This window comes from Oncorhynchus nerka, unplaced genomic scaffold (genome assembly GCF_034236695.1).
Source record: "Oncorhynchus nerka isolate Pitt River unplaced genomic scaffold, Oner_Uvic_2.0 unplaced_scaffold_1190, whole genome shotgun sequence".
Classification (NCBI taxonomy): Eukaryota; Metazoa; Chordata; class Actinopteri; order Salmoniformes; family Salmonidae; genus Oncorhynchus; species Oncorhynchus nerka.
This window is the reverse complement of record NW_027040140.1, coordinates 35,182-50,119: the sequence shown is the minus strand read 5'-3', so window position 1 is coordinate 50,119 and position 14,938 is coordinate 35,182. Positions and strand designations below refer to the sequence as shown.

The following is a 14,938-nucleotide window of genomic DNA, read 5'->3' as shown; positions in this document are numbered from 1 at the left end:
CAGGAAACGAACGCACAACAGAAATCACTTCGTTTAACAGGGAAATCATAATGGGTAAATTGGACACACCTGAGTGTCGTCAATGTCTCTAGGATGGTCTCTAACACCCTCTGGTGACAGGTGGACCATGACAGTGCGGTAGCAGAGAGAACAGTCTATGACTTGGGTTACTGTAGTCTTTCACACATTCTCAGCCTTCGTCTGACACGGCCTAATATGGAGGCCCTGGATAGCATGAAGCTTGGCCCCAGTGATGTACTGGGCCGGACGCACTACCCTCTGTAGGACCTTACGGTCGGATACCGACTGGTCAGGATGCTCTCGATGGTGCAGCTGAACTTTTTGAAGATCTGGAGACCCATGCCAAATCTTTTCAAGCTCCTGAGGGGGAAAAGGCATTGTCGTGCCCTCTTCACGACTGTCTTTGAGTGTTTGGACCATGATAGTTTGTTGGTGATGTGGACGCTAAAGGAACTTAAAGCTCTCAACCTGTTCCACTACAGCCCCGTCGATGTGAATGGGGGCGTGCTGGGTCCTCCTTTTCCTGTAGTCCACGATCATCTCCTTTGTCTTGAATCACTTCGAGGGAGAAGTTTTTGTCTTGGCACCACACAGCCAGGTCTCTGACGGCCTCTGACCGACTGTCTCATTGTTGTCAGTGATCAGGCCTACCACTGTTGTGTCATCAGCAAACTTAATGATGGTGTTGGAGTCGCGCTTGCCACACAGTCGTTTGTGAACGGGACTAAGGAGGGGACTAAGCACGCACCCCTGAGGGGCCCCTGTGTTGAGGATCAACGTGGCATATGTGTTGTTGCCTACCCATACCACCTGGGGGCGGCCCATCAGGAACTCCAGGATCCAGTTGCCGAGGGAGGTGTTTAGTCCCAGGGTCCTTAGCTTATTGGTGAGCTTTGTGGGCGCTATGGTGTTGAGCGTTGAGCTTTCGTCAATGAACAGCATTCTCACATAGGTGTTCCTTGTGTCCAGGTGGTAAAGGGCAGTGTTGAGTGCGATTGAGATTGCATCATCTGTTGGGGCGATATGCGAATTGGAGTGGGTCTAGCGTTTCCGGGATGATGGAGGTGATGTTAGCCATGACCAGCCTTTCAAAGTACTTCATGGCTACCGACATGAATGCTACAGAGCAGCAGTAGTCATTTAAGCAGGTTACCTTTGCTTTCTTAGCCACAGGGACTATGGTGGTCTGCTTGAACCATGTAGGTACTACAGACTTGGTCAGGGAGAGGTTGGAAATGTCAGTGAAGACACTTGCCAGTTAGTCCGCACATACTCTGAGTACACGTCCTGGTAATCCATCTGACCCCGCTACCTTGTGAATGTTGACCTGTTTTAAAGGTTTTGCTCACGTCGGCTGATCACACAGTCATCTGAAACAGCTGATGCTCTCATGCATGCTTCAGTGTTGCTTGCCTCGAAGCGAGCATGAAAAGCATTTAACCCATCTGGAAGGCGTCACTTGGCAGCTCGCGGCTGGGTTTCCCTTTGTAGTCTGTAATAGCTTGCAAGCCCTGCCACAACCGACGAGCATCAGAGCTGGAGTAGGATTCAATCTTAGTCCTGTATTGACGCTTTGCCTGTTTGATGGTTTGTCTGAGGGCATAGCGGGATTTCTTATAAGCATTCAGATTAGTGTCCCGCTCCTTGAATGCGGCAGCTCTAGCCTTTAGCTCGGTGCGGATGATGCCTCTAATCCATGGCTTCTGGTTGGGATATGGACGCATGACGTCGTCGATGCACTTGTTGATGAAGCTGGTGACTGATTTGATATACTGCTAAATTCCATTGGATGAATCATGGAACATATTCCAGTTTGTGCTAGCAAAACAGTCCTGTAACGTAGCATCCCCTTCATCTGAGCACTTCCGTATTGAGCAAGTCATTGGTAGTTCCTGCTTTAGCTTTTGCTTGTAAGCAGGAATTAGGGGGATAGAATTATGGTCAGATTTGCCAAATGGAGCGTGAGGGAGAGCTTTGTACATGTCTCTGTGTGTGGAGTAAAGGTGGTGTAGAGTTTTTTCCCCCTCTGGTTAAACATGTGACATGCTGGTAGAAATTAGGTAAACATATTTAAGTTTGCCTGCATTAAAGTCACCGGCCACTAGGAGTGCGGCTTCTGGATGAGCATTTTCTTTTTTGCTTATGGCCTTACAGCTCGTTGAGTGCAGTCTTAGTGCCATCATCGGTTTGTGGTGGTAAATAGACAACTGCGAAAAATATAGATGAAAACTCTCTTGGTAGATAATGTGGTCTACAGCTTATCATTAGGTACTCTACCTCAGGAGAGAAATACCTTGAGACTACCTTAATGTTAGACATCGCGCACCAGCTGTTATTGACAAATAGACACACACCCACCCCTTGTCTTACCTGACATAGCTGTTCTGTCCTGCCGATGTACGGAAAACCCAGCCAACTTTATATTATCGTTGTCGTCGTTCAGCCATGACTCAGTGAAACATAAGATACAACTATGTTAATGTCCCATTAGTCTCGAACGGAGCTCATCCAGTTTATTCTCCAGTGATTGCACGATGGCCAATAGAACGGATGGTAGAGGCTGGTTACCCAGTAGCCGACAAATTCTCACAAGGCACCCTGATCTGCACCCATGTTATTTCCTTCCTTTCTTCGTGTGAATAAAAGGGATTTTGGCCTTGTCTGGGAGCAACATTATGTCCTTCACGTCCGACTCATTAAATTAAAGATCTTCATCCAGTTTGAGGTGAGTAATCACTGTTCTGCTATCCAGAAGCTCTTTCCGGTCTTACGAGACGGTAGCATCAACATTATGTACACAATAAGTTACAAACAATGCGAAAAAACACACAAAATAGCACAATTGGCGCCATTTTCTTATCATTCTGTACCATGTTGAAATTCCATGATACAGATTGAATAGAGGCCACAGTCTATTCACCATAAAAAACATCACATAACAACCATATAAAGTTATTGACATGCCAAAGTGGCTTGCCAAGGTAGACAGTATCATTCCTGGCTGATTCTTCCCCAGTGTTAACAGTTAATCTAGGCCTGCTTTAAAAGCTCCCCTGTGTTCTCTACAGGAACTACAAGCCAGAGTTTGACAGGCTGAAGATCTGGTACGAGCACCGCCTCATTGATGACATGGTGGCACAAGTCCTCAAGTCCTCCGGAGCCTTCGTCTGGGCCTGCAAGAACTACGATGGAGATGTTCAGTCTGACATATTGGCTCAAGGTGAGACCAACACTAATATATAATATACTGTATATACAGTACCAGTCAAAAGTTTGGACGCCTACTCATTCAAGGTTTTTTCTTGATTTTTACCATTTTCTACATTGTAAAATAATAGTGAAGACATCAAACCTATGAAATAACACATATGAAATCATGTAGTAACCAAAAAAGTGTTAAACAAATCTAAATATATTTTATATATAAAATTCTTTAAAGTAGCCAACCTTTGACCTGACGACAGCTTTGCACACTCTTGGCATTCTCAAAACCATCAAGCGCTATGATGAAACTGGCTCTCATGAGGACCGCCACAGGAATGGAAGACCCAAAGTTACCCCTGCTGCAGAGGACATGTTCATAAATGCTTCACAGAGTTCAAGTAACAGACACATCTCAACATCAATCAGGCCTTCATGGTCAAATTGCTGCAATGAAATCACTACTAAAGGACACTAATAAGAGACTTGCTTGGGCCAAGAAACATGAGCAATGGACTTTGGACATTAGACCGGTGGAAATCTGTCCTTTGGTCTCATGAGTCTAAATTTGAGATTTTTGGTTCCAATCGCCGTGTGTTTGTGAGACGCAGAGTAGGTGAACGTAGGATCTCCACATGTGTGGTTCACACCGTGAAGCATGGAGGAGGAGGTGTGATGGTGCTTTGCTTGTGACACTGTCAGTGATTTATTTAAAATTCAAGGCACACTTAACCAGCATGACTACCTCAGCATTCTGCAGCAATACGCCATCCCATCTTGTTTGTGCTTAGTGGGACTATCATTTGTTTTTTAACAGGACAGTGACCCAACACAGCTCCACACTGTGTAAGGGTTATTTGACCAAGGAGAGTATTGAAGTGCTGCATCAGATGACCTGGCCTCCACAATCATCTGACCTCAACCCAATTGAGAAGGTTTGGGATAAGTTGGACCGCAGAGTGATGGAAAAGCAGCCAACAAGTGCTCAGCATATGTGGGAACTCCTTGGAAAAGCATTCCTCATGATGCTGCTTCAGACAATGCCAAGAGTGTGCAAAGCTGTCATCGGGGCAAAGGGCGGATACTTTGAAGAATCTAAAATCTATTTTGATTTGTTTAACACTTTTTTGGTTACTACATGATTCCATATGTTTTATTTCACAGTTTTAATGTCTTCACTAATATTTTACAATGTTTTTTTTTTAAATAAAGAAAAACCCTTGAATGAGTAGGTGTGTGCAAACTTTTGACAGGTACTGTACATACAGTAATAATATATAATGATAATAAAACCATAATGGAATTGTTCAGTCTGACATACTGTCCCAATGTGAGACCAACACTAATATATAATATACTGTTTATACATACAGTAATATAGTTATTATTATTATGAAAACGTTCAGTCTGACATACTGGCTCAAGGTGAAACCATGTTCCAATCATCGTCCAATATAATCTCATATTTTCTCTTAACTTCTAAGGGTTTCATGTTTTTATTGCTGAGAAAGGTCCACCTTGTAGCTAGCAGGAGTCCTCTTTTTTTTTTTTTTTTTTTCACCTTTATTTAACCAGGTAGGCTAGTTGAGAACAGGTTCTCATTTGCAACTGCGACCTGGCCAAGATAAAGCATAGCAGAGTGAACAGACAACACAGAGTTACACATGGAGTAAGCAATTAACAAGTCAATAACACAGTAGAGAAAAAAAAGGGGAGTCTATATACAATGTGTGCAAAAGGCATGAGGAGGTAGGCGAATAATTACAATATTGCAGATTAACACTGGAGTGATAAATGATCAGATGATCATGTACAGGTAGAGATATTTGTGTGCAAAAGAGCAGAAAGGTAAATAAATAAAAACTGTGGGGATGAGGTAGGTGAAAATGGGTGGGCTATTTACCAATAGATTATGTACAGCTGCAGCGATCGGTTAGCTGCTCAGATAGCTGATGTTTGAAGTTGGTGAGGGAGATAAAAGTCTCCAACTTCAGCGATTTTTGCAAATCGTTCCAGTCACAGGCAGCAGAGTACTGGAACGAAAGGCGGCCGAATGAGGTGTTGGCTTTGGGGATGCTCAATGAGATACACCTGCTGGAGCGCGTGCTACGGATGGGTGTTGCCATCGTGACCAGTGAGCTGAGATAAGGCGGAGCTTTGCCTAGCATGGCCTTGTAGATGACCTGGAGCCAGTGGGTCTGGCGACGAATATGTAGTGAGGGCCAGCCGACTAGAGCATACAAGTCGCAGTGGTGGGTAGTATAAGGTGCTTTAGTGACAAAACGGATGGCACTGTGATAAACTGCATCCAGTTTGCTGAGAAGAGTGTTGGAAGCCATTTTGTAGATGACATCGCCGAAGTCGAGGATCGGTAGGATAGTCAGTTTTACTAGGGTAAGCTTGGCAGCGTGAGTGAAGGAGGCTTTGTTGCGGAATAGAAAGCCGACTCTTGATTTGATTTTCGATTGGAGATGTTTGATATGGGTCTGGAAGGAGAGTTTGCAGGCTAGCCAGACACCTAGGTACTTATAGGTGTCCACATATTCAAGGTCGGAACCATCCAGTGTGGTGATGCTAGTCGGGCAAGCGGGTGCAGGCAGCGATCGGTTGAAAAGCATGCATTTGGTTTTATTAGCGTTTAAGAGCAGTTGGAGGCCACGGAAGGAGTGTTGTATGGCATTGAAGCTCGATTGGAGGTTAGATAGCACAGTGTCCAATGACGGGCCGAAAGTGTATAGAATGGTGTCGTCTGCGTAGAGGTGGATCAGGGAATCGCCCGCAGCAAGAGCAACATCATTGATATACACAGAGAAAAGAGTCGGCCCGAGAATTGAACCCTGTGGCACCCCCATAGAGACTGCCAGAGGACCGGACAACATGCCCTCCGATTTAACACACTGAACTCTGTCTGCAAAGTAATTGGTGAACCAGGCAAGGCAGTCATCCGAAAAGCCGAGGCTACTGAGTCTGCCGATAAGAATATGGTGATTGACAGAGTCGAAAGCCTTGGCAAGGTCGATGAAGACGGCTGCACAGTACTGTCTTTTATCGATGGCGGTTATGATGTCGTTTAGTACCTTGAGTGTGGCTGAGGTGCACCCGTGACCGGCTCGGAAACCAGATTGCATAGCGGAGAAGGTACGGTGGGATTCGAGATGGTCAGTGACCTGTTTGTTGACTTGGCTTTCGAAGACCTTAGATAGGCAGGGCAGAATGGATATAGGTCTGTAACAGTTTGGGTCCAGGGTGTCTCCCCCTTTGAAGAGGGGGATGACTGCGGCAGCTTTCCAATCCTTGGGGATCTCAGACGATATGAAAGAGAGGTTGAACAGGCTGGTAATAGGGGTTGTGACAATGGCGGCGGATAGTTTCAGAAATAGAGGGTGCAGATTGTCAAGCCCAGCTGATTTATACGGGTCCAGGTTTTGCAGCTCTTTCAGAACATCTGCTATCTGGATTTGGGTAAAGGAGAACCTGGAGAGGCTTGGGCGAGGAGCTGCGGGGGGGCCGGAGCTGTTGGCTGGGGTAGGAGTAGCCAGGCGGAAGGCATGGCCAGCCGTTGAGAAATGCTTGTTGAAGTTTTCGATAATCATGGATTTGTCGGTGGTGACCGTGTTCCCTAGCCTCAGTGCAGTGGGCAGCTGGGAGGAGGTGCTCTTGTTCTCCATGGACTTCACAGTGTCCCAGAACTTTTTGGAGTTGGAGCTACAGGATGCAAACTTCTGCCTGAAGAAGCTGGCCTTAGCTTTCCTGACTGACTGCGTGTATTGGTTCCTGACTTCCCTGAACAGTTGCATATCGCGGGGACTGTTCGATGCTATTGCAGTCCGCCACAGGATGTTTTTGTGCTGGTCGAGGGCAGTCAGGTCTGGAGTGAACCAAGGGCTGTATCTGTTCTTAGTTCTGCATTTTTTGAACGGAGCATGCTTATCTAATATGGTGAGGAAGTTACTCTTAAAGAATGACCAGGCATCCTCAACTGACGGGATGAGGTCAATGTCCTTCCAGGATACCCGGGCCAGGTCGATTAGAAAGGCCTGCTCACAGAAGTGTTTTAGGGAGCGTTTGACAGTGATGAGGGGTGGTCGTTTGACTGCGGCACCGTAGCGGATACAGGCAATGAGGCAGTGGTCGCTGAGATCCTAGTTGAAGACAGCGGAGGTGTATTTGGAGGGCCAGTTGGTCAGGATGACGTCTATGAGGGTGCCCTTGCTTACAGAGTTAGGGTTGTACCTGGTGGGTTCCTTTATGATTTGTGTGAGATTGAGGGCATCTAGCTTAGATTGTAGGACTGCCGGGGTGTTAAGCATATCCCAGTTTAGGTCACCTAACAGAACAAACTCAGAAGCTAGATGGGGGGCAATCAATTCACAAATGGTGTCCAGGGCACAGCTGGGAGCTGAGGGGGGTCGGTAGCAGGCGGCAACAGTGAGAGACTTATTTCTGGAGAGAGTAATTTTCAGAATTAGTAGTTCGAACTGTTTGTATGGACCTGGAAAGTATGACATTACTTTGCAGGCTATCTCTGCAGTAGACTGCGACTCCTCCCCCTTTGGCAGTTCTATCTTGACGGAAGATGTTATAGTTGGGTATGGAAATCTCTGAATTTTTGGTGGCCTTCCTGAGCCAGGATTCAGACACGGCAAGGACATCAGGGTTAGCAGAGTGTGCTAAAGCAGTGAGTAAAACAAACTTAGGGAGGAGGCTTCTAATGTTGACATGCATGAAACCAAGGCTTTTTCGATCACAGAAGTCAACAAATGAGGGTGCCTGGGGACATGCAGGGCCCGGGTTTGCCTCCACATCACCCGCGGAACAGAGAAGGAGTAGTATGAGGGTGCGGCTAAGGGCTATAAAACTGGTCGCCTAGAGCGTTGGGGACAGAGAATAAGAGGAGCAGGTTTCTGGGCATGGTAGAATATATTCAGGGCATAATGCACAGACAGGGGTATGGTGGGGTGCGGGTACGGCGGAGGTAAGCCCAGGCACTGGGTGATGATGAGAGAGGTTTTATCTCTGGACATGCTGGTTGTAATGGGTGAGGTCACCGCATATGTGGGAGGTGGAACAAAGGAGGTATCAGGGGTGTGAGGAATAGGACTAGGGGCTCCATTGTGAACTAAAACAATGATAACTAACCTGAGCAATAGTATACAAGGCATATTGACATTTGAGAGAGACATACAGCGATGCATACAGTGAACACAGGTGTTGAATTGGGAAAGCTAGCTAAAACAGTGGGTGAGACAACAGCTAATCAGCTAGCATAACAACAGCAGGTGAGATGGCATTGACTAGGCAACTCGGCCGACAGATAAAACAAACAAGCAGAATGGAGTACCGTGATTAATGGACAGTCCAGCGTGCATCAGCTATGTAGCCAAGTGATCAGAGTCCAGGGGCAGCGGTGGATGGGGCAGGGGGGCTGGGCTGGCGAGTGTTATCCAGGTTAAGAAAACTAACAATGACTAAATAGCTTGTAGCTAGCTAGCTGGTTAGCTTCTGGAGGTTCTTGAGTGTGTTCTAAAAATAAAGATAATAGCGATTCCGTATCACATTGGGTGAGGCAAGTTTCCGGAAGGTATAAACAATTTTTTTTTTAAATCGGGAAGAGATAGAGTACATATGGGCCACTGCGTTTTTGGGACGCGGCGGGACGGTTAGCAGGCCTGTGCTAACAAGCTAAGAGATTAGCAGGCCGGGATAAACAAGGTAGTAGTTAGCGGACCTGGGCTAAACAAGCTAGCAGTTAGCGTGCCGAACTAGCAAGCAAGGAGATAGCGAGGGCTAGAGAGTTAGCCTTTGGAGGACGTCGCGATGGGGTGAGTCTGTTTATTCCTCTTCATGCAGTGATATCGATAGACCGGTCGTAGTCAAGGTATTGTAGCCCAGGAGTATGCTAGGAGCTCTGGCCGGGCTAGCTTCAAGCTACGTGGGTGGAAACGCTAGCCAGGAGTAATCAACCAGGGTTGCTGTTTCGCTCGATAGCTAGTTGCGAGGATCCAGCTGAAGAATGTTCCGTTTGTGGTGGGAATCCGGGGGTAAAAAAAATTAATTAGGTCCGTTATGCTCTGGTTAGTTGATGACCGCTAGTATAGCTGGTAGTTAGCTGGCTAGCTTCAGTTGAGAGGGTCCGGTTCCGAAGTAAATATAACTACTTTAGGAAAAGTAGCTACATTGGCGGGTTGCAGAAGAGTATTTGGAAGCTTAGGTTTAGCAAAATGTTTTTAAGGATATGCGAAGAAAAAAATATCTAAAAAATATCTAAAAGGAAAAAGAGACGATATTTACAGAGAGACGATACGACAGGACAACTACTGCTACGCCATCTTGGATCCAATCAAGCATCTACTGTATATAGCCTCTCTATAAAGAGACGATATTTACAGAGAGACGATACGACAGGACAACTACTGCTACGCCATCTTGGATCCAATCAAGCATCTACTGTATATAGCCTCTCTATAAAGAGACGATATTTACAGAGACGACAGGACAACTACTGCTACGCCATCTTGGGCATCTACTGTATATAGCCTCTCTATAAAGAGACGATATTTACAGAGAGACGATACGACAGGACAACTACTGCTACGCCATCTCTTAAAGTATAATCACATCAGAAAGTCTGGATGTACAGTTCCTTCAGAAAGTGTTCACACCCCTTGACTTTTTACACATTTTGTAGAGTTACAGCCTGAATTTTAAATTAATACAATTTCGATTTTGTATCACTGGCCTACACCCCGTATTGTCAAAGTGGAATTATGTTTTTTGAGATATAAAAAAATAAATTAAAAATTAAAAGTTTAAATGTGACTGACCAGCTCAAATCGGTCTTATATAGCAAAATATATATATATATATTATTTTTTTACATTGGATAAAAGTAGATACTCAGAGCTACAAAATGGTATTTTATACACTTCATCTGCTTTGAATGTTGATTAACTTGTAAACTCACTTTTGAGAAGAGGGCCTTTGAATGTTTTGGTACCTACTGGAGAGCTCTCCTTTGTCTTCACCCATTCAACATTGTTCACAGTGAGTAGTGTAGTAAATATGAAGACTAAACGTGGTAGTAGCCTACATCAAGGAACACTGGTTCCTACATCAAGGAACACTGGTTCCTACATCAAGGAACACTGGTTCCTACATCAAGGAACACTGGTTCCTACATCAAGGAACACTGGTTCCTACATCAAGGAACACTGGTTCCTACATCAAGGAACACTGGTTCCTACATCAAGGAACAATTCCAGTTAAAAAGAAAGTGTTCAGATAAAAACATGCTGTAAATATTAGATGACACCAGACACACTGGTCTAAATTGATGTGTCATGTTATAAATATTAGATGACACCAGACACACTGGTCTAAATTGATGTGTCATGTTATAAATATTAGATGACACCAGACACACTGGTCTAAATTGATGTGTCATGTTATAAATATTAGATGACACCAGACACACTGGTCTAAATTGATGTGTCATGTTGTAAATATTAGATGACACCAGACACACTGGTCTAAATTGATGTGTCATGTTATAAATATTAGATGACACCAGACACACTGGTCTAAATTGATGTGTCATGTGAATGAAATGCTACATCCAGTGGTGGAAAAAGTACTAAATTGTCATACTTGAGTAAAAGTATAAATAATTTCCTTATATTAAGCCAGACGGCACAATTGTAGTTTATTTTTTATTGACGGATAGCCAGGGGCACACTCCATCACTCCGACATGATTTACAAACAAGGCATTTGTGTTTAGTGAGTCTGCCACACCAGTGGCAGTAGGGATGACCAGGGATGTTCTCTTGATAAGTGTGTGAATTGGACAATTTTCCTGTCAAAATGTAACGAGTACTTTTGGGTGTCAAGGAAAATGTATGGAGTAAAAAGTACATTATTTTCTTTACGAATGTAGTGAAGTAAAAGTTGCCAAAAATATAAATAGTAAAGTAATGTACAGATACCCCAAAAAACGACATAAGTCGTACTTTAAAGTATTTTTACACCGATGCCCAAAGGGTAGCCTTTTAAAGCATTTCATGGCTACAGACGTGAGTGCTATGAGTCAGTAGTCATTTAGGCAGGTTACCTTGGTGTTTGTTCTTGGGCACAGGGACTATGGTAGTCTGCTTGAAACTTGTTGGTATTACATACTCAGACAGGGAGAGGTTGAAAATGTCAGTGAAGACACTTGCCATTTGGTCAGCGCATGCTCGGAGTATGTACAGTCCTGTACTGTACGTACAGTCACTGTGGGGACGACGTCCTCGATGCACTTATTGATAAAGCCAGTGACTGATGTGGTGTATTCCTCAATGTCACCGGAAGAATCCCTTAACATATTCCTGTCTGTACTAGCAAAACAGTCCTGTAGCTTAGCATCCGCTTCATCTGACCACTTTTTTATAGACCAAGTTACTGGTGCTTCCTGCTTTAATTTTAGCTTGTAAGCAAGAATCAGGAGGATAGAGTTATGGTCATATTTGCCAAATGGAGGGCGAGGGAGAGCTTTGTACGTGGCTCTGTGTGTGGAGTAAAGGTGGTCTAGAATTTTTTTCCCTCTGGTTGCACATTTAACATGCTGATAGAAATTAGGGAAACAGAATTCATTTTCCCTGCATTAAAGTCCCCGGCCACTAGGAGCGCCGCCTCTGGATGAGCGCTTTTCTGTTTGCTTATGGTGGAATACAGCTCATTTAGTGTGGTTTTAGTGCCTCGGTCTGTGGTGGTATGTAAACAGCTATGGAAAATACAGAGGAAAACTCTAGAGGTAGATAGTGCGGTCTACAGTTTATCATGAGATACTCTACCTCAGGCGAGCAAAACCTTGAGACTTCCTTAGATATTGTGCACCAGCTATTGTTTACAAATTACAAATGTCTTACCAGAGGCTGCTGTTCTGTCCTGACGATAGTGTATAACCCGCCAGTTGTATGTTCTTAATATCGCCGTTCAGCCACGACTCGGTGAAACATAAGATATTACAGTTATAAATGTCCTGTGGGTAAGATATACGTGTTTTCAGTTTGTCAGATTTATTTTCCCAGCGATTGAACGTTAGCTAGCAGATTAGCCACTCGTCGCCTGATCCTCACAAGGCACCCTGATCTCTTTCCGCAAAACCTCCATTTCCTTTTCCAGCGAATCACCGGGATCTGGGCCTGGTCGGGTGCCTGTAATAGTATATCAAATCAAATCAAATGTATTTATAAAGCCCTTCTTACATCAGCTGATGTCACAAACCCAGCCTAAAACCCCAAACAGCAAGCAATGCAGGTGTAGAAGGTGGTAAGGAAAAACTCCCTAGAAAGGCCAGAACCTAGAGAGGAACCAGGCTATGAAGGGTGGCCAGTCCTCATAGACACCCTCTTGTTGTTGTTGCATAGGTTTTGGCTCCCTGGGTCTAATGACGTCAGTGTTGGTGTGTCCTGATGGGAAGACCATTGAGGCAGAGGCAGCCCACGGCACTGTGACACGGCACTACCGCCAACACCAGAGGGTAAGGAACCTCTAACCCTAATTCTATCCCTGACTCACGCCACGGTAACCAGCAACTGAGCATTAGGACCTTTCCACGCTGGTGGGAAATTCAGTCTAATTGCTCATGCTAATGCTGCTGCATAGCCAGTAACTGTTACAAATATCCTCTCCTCTTGTAGGGTAGACCACCATGTCACTGTTAAAACTATCCTCCTGTATGGTAGACCACCATGTCACTGTTAAAACTATCCTCCTGTATGGTAGACCACCATGTCACTGTTAAAACTATCCTCCTGTATGGTAGACCACCATGTCACTGTTAAAACTATCCTCCTGTATGGTAGACCACCATGTCACTGTTAAAACTATCCTCCTGTATGGTAGACCACCATGTCACCACCATGTCATGTCACTGTTAAAACTATCCTCCTGTATGGTAGACCACCATGTCACTGTTAAAACTATCCTCCTGTATGGTAGACCACCATGTCACTGTTAAAACTATCCTCCTGTATGGTAGACCACCATGTCACTGTTAAAACTATCCTCCTGTATGGTAGACCACCATGTCACTGTTAAAACTATCCTCCTGTATGGTAGACCACCATGTCACTGTTAAAACTATCCTCCTGTATGGTAGACCACCATGTCACTGTTAAAACTATCCTCCTGTATGGTAGACCACCATGTCACTGTTAAAACTATCCTCCTGTATGGTAGACCACCATGTCACTGTTAAAACTATCCTCCTGTAGGGTAGACCACCATGTCACTGTTAAAACTATCCTCCTGTATGGTAGACCACCATGTCACTGTTAAAACTATCCTCCTGGTAGACCACCATGTCACTGTTAAAACTATCCTATGGTAGACCACCATGTCACTGTTAAAACTATCCTCCTGTATGGTAGACCACCATGTCACTGTTAAAACTATCCTCCTGTATGGTAGACCACCATGTCACTGTTAAAACTATCCTCCTGTATGGTAGACCACCATGTCACTGTTAAAACTATCCTCCTGTAGGGTAGAGCTACCAGAACCATTTCACTATGTTTATACCTGGTTCTAACATGAATTGTTTGTCCTGATCTTGTCCTCATTCTGATTGTACCCACATTTTTAGATGATAAAAGAATCTTTATCACTTTTCTGGTCACGACATGATTCCATGTGTTATTTCATAGTGTTGATGTCTTCACTATTATTCTACAATGTAGAAAATTGTACAAATAAAGAAAACCCCTTGAATGGGTCGATGTCCAAACTTTTGACTGGTACTGTATATATTTTGATATATATTATTCTATTATATTGTAAAATGGGCAGGATCAGGATTGTCGTGACTTTACTTTCATTATTCTATTATATTGTAAAATGGGCAGGATCAGGATTGTCGTGACTTTACTTTCATTATTCTATTGCCTGTTAATCAACTATGTTTAATTGTTACCTGAATAAATTAAACATGTAACAATGAACTCATTAGGAATTTGAGGCACCATGAAAGCGGTTGTTTAAATAGTTACCATCTCCCGAATTAAAATCTAAAGGGTTTACCTATCATAAACCAACGTATTAATCATAACCTCGTGTCATATCATCATTCTGAACAGTCGTAACCTGCATCTGCAAAAAAAACAGCCTTACTTATGATTCAGTACTACACAAATTGGTTTAATAATTTATTTACTAGCTAACTAAATGATAACACAGGATAAACACACACACTTAATAATGTATTAGGAACAGGTCCCTAGTGTACTGACACTACTTGTTACAAAGGAGATGGAGAGAGAGAGACACTTATCGTTGATACATTGGAGGAACTACTCTCACAGTAATCATATACTTTGGGTTAGGGTAACCCTAACCCGTTGATACATTGGAGGAACTACTCTCACAGTAATCATATACTTTGGGTTAGGGTAACCCTAACCCGTTGATACATTGGAGGAACTACTCTCACAGTAATCATATACTTTGGGTTAGGGTAACCCTAACCCTAACCCGTTGATACATTGGAGGAACTACTCTCACAGTAATCATATACTTTGGGTTAGGGTAACCCTAACCCGTTGATACATTGGAGGAACTACTCTCACAGTAATCACAGGGTAATAATATACTAACCCATTGGAGGTCTCACAGGGTAACCCTAACCCGTTGATACATTGGAACTACTCTCACAGAGGGTTAGGGTACTCTCACAGAAA

At 44.0% G+C, this 14,938-nt stretch overlaps 1 pseudogene; it reads left to right on the top strand.

The window, feature by feature from the left end:
• Positions 1–14,938, top strand: part of LOC115119435 (isocitrate dehydrogenase [NADP], mitochondrial-like) — an 83,383-nt pseudogene that overhangs the window by 46,339 nt on the left and 22,106 nt on the right.